This window comes from Cebus imitator, unplaced genomic scaffold (assembly GCF_001604975.1).
Source record: "Cebus imitator isolate Cc_AM_T3 unplaced genomic scaffold, Cebus_imitator-1.0 Scaffold676, whole genome shotgun sequence".
NCBI classification, from domain to species: domain Eukaryota; kingdom Metazoa; phylum Chordata; class Mammalia; order Primates; family Cebidae; genus Cebus; species Cebus imitator.
Genome location: NW_016107991.1, coordinates 354981 through 357568, shown reverse-complemented (window position 1 = coordinate 357568; position 2588 = coordinate 354981). Strand labels below are relative to the sequence as shown.

At 35.8% G+C, this 2588-nt stretch overlaps 1 pseudogene across 1 annotated transcript; it reads right to left on the bottom strand.

The window, feature by feature from the left end:
- Positions 1-611: 611 nt before the first annotated feature.
- LOC108296007 lies at positions 612-1651 on the bottom strand (annotated as a pseudogene). The gene has a single exon (XR_001821707.2). The product of XR_001821707.2 is annotated as a protein FAM216A-like (transcript).
- Positions 1652-2588: the final 937 nt, after the last annotated feature.

Genomic DNA, 2588 nt, shown 5'->3' with positions numbered 1-2588 from the left:
TGTTCTGTAGGTCTATTTTGTGCTATCAACACCATACTAATGCCTTTATTAGCTGTGGATTTCCATTAAGTCTTTAAACATTATAAGGAAGATTTCCAACAGTTTTCTTCTCTGATAGTGATATGGCCTGCCTGTGTCTGGAATTGTAATTCCCATAATTCCCACATAGCATGGGGGGAATCCGGTGGGAAGTAATTGAATAATGGGGAAGGTTACTTCCATGCTGCTGTTCTGTTAGCAAGTGAGTTTTCACAAGGTCTAATGGTATTATAATGGACTTTTCTCCCTTTTGCTGGGCATTTCTTGCTGCCACCATGTGAAAAGGACATGTTTTTTTCCCCTTCTGCCATGATTGTAAGTTCCCTGAGGCCTTCCAACCATGCTGAACTGTGAGTCAATTAAGCCTCTTTTCCTTATAAATTACCCAGTCTCGAATATGTCTTTATAGGTACTGTGAGAATGGACTAACACAAATAGTAAATCAGTTATTCATAATCTTTTGTATTTTCATCTAAATTTTAAAAACAGCTTATCTAATTTCACACCCAAAACAAAACAAAAGGAATTGGAATTGTGATTGTCATTGTGTTGAACATAGAGATCACCTTTTATTTTTTGAATGCAAGAAAATTTTTAATTATATCTAGCTAGAAGTACAAGTATATTACATGTATATTTTCTTACATAAATGTCATTGGTACATGGAACTACATCAGACCAGTTACACTGTTGTAAAAATTTCTGAACGAAACAAAATTACTTAATGGTTTAAGGAGTAACAATATCAACCTAAACATAGAGGACACAACTCACAACCCCTTACCCTCACCTTTGGCACGAATTCAATATACAAGACAAGACTGTCAAGTTAACATCAGATGTTCTCCCTGTTCTTCAATTGACATTGATTGCATAAATTTATTTAGTAAATCTTCCTTGTTTTCTTCACTCATGTATGATTCAGAATCATTTGAAGAAACTGGTTGCATGAACAGTTTCCTTGGTCTTCTAAAAATCTTCAGTGACTTATATCTTGTTTTAGATGCATACCCAGTTTTTATCCCTTCTTTGTTTCTCACTGGTCGCCAAAGGGAATGCTGTAGGAGCATTTCAGGTGCAGATGCAGCTGCAATATCAGAAGGCCCCAAGTCCTCTCCCTCCAGTTGGTGTCGCCATGTAGCGCTGGGGTAATGCTGTTTCTGTGAGTAAGGAGAGCTAAGGCGGCTTCTGTGATGAGTGAGGACACCTGGCTTTTGTGAGCTGCGCTGAATTACATGCTTGTACTGCCTCTTCATTAACATCTTCAGATAGTTCGCATTATAGATTTTAGCAATACTGCACAGATAACGCTTCTGGCCTGCGGTGAGGTCCGGATGCTTGAGAAAGGATACATCCATCATTGATTTGGGGAAGTGGATTATTTGATTTTGAGGAGTTTTCCATAACTCTTGCAGCTTAGCTATGTGTGAGTTAACTTTGTATCCATCTTTGATTCCATCAGAAACTTTGGAATTCTGGTAATAAGTGTCCAGCTGATCCGCCGCCGCCGCCCTCGGTCCCGGCCACTGCGGGCGGCTCTGCAGAAGAGCTACGCTCCGTCCAGTCGGACCCCGGACCGTGGTCCAGCATTCCGCGGCGCCGGGACAGCGAGCCCGAGATCACCTTAACTGTAATTGATACCTTCAAAATAGAACTCTTCTACCTCACAAATATAATATGCCTGAATATTTGTCTTCTTTAATATTCCTCAATCTTTTATACTTTTCATTTTAGAGGTCTTGCACATTGGCTTATTTAATATTATCTCTAGGTATTTACACTTTTGATATTAAGGAAAAGAATCTATTTATAATTTTTAATTTCATTTTCTATTATTTGCTGCTGTGATATAGAAACACAATTGATTTCCATACAGTTTTTACAAAATTCATATACTAATGTTTATTTTTGCCTGCTTTTTCTACAGATATTGAAAGTTGTATATTAAATTATTTAACTATAATTACGGATATACATGATTATTCTTTGGGTCCTGTCAGTTTTTGTTTTAGGCATATACAGCTTTGTACCCTTGTGTCCTCCATTTGTTTGACCTTGATCATTATAAGGTGTTTCACTTATGTCTCATAATACTTCTTGCCTTAAAATCTGGTTAACCTGAAATCAATATAGACACAAGCACTGTCTTTATATTAGTGTTTTAATAGCCTATTTTTTATATGAACTGTGTTGCTTTTGAACAGCATATATTTGGGTCTTTTAAAAAAATCTAGCCTATCTTTGTCTTTTGAATGGAGGATTTAATGAATATATATATTTAATGTAATTACAGATATATTTGGATTTTTCTTACCTTTCCACTATTTGATTTATCTTATCTGTTCTTTGATCCTTTATTACAATTTTCCTGACTTTTTAATGCCCTCTTTAACTTTTTAGGTGAAATACTTTTATACTATTCTTTTAGTAGTGATACTAGAGGCTGCATTATGCATTCTTGACTTCTTACCATATATGTAAAAATATTTCTTTAACGTTTTTGAACAATGAGAGAATATTACAATTTAAGCCTTTCCTGAATGCTTTGA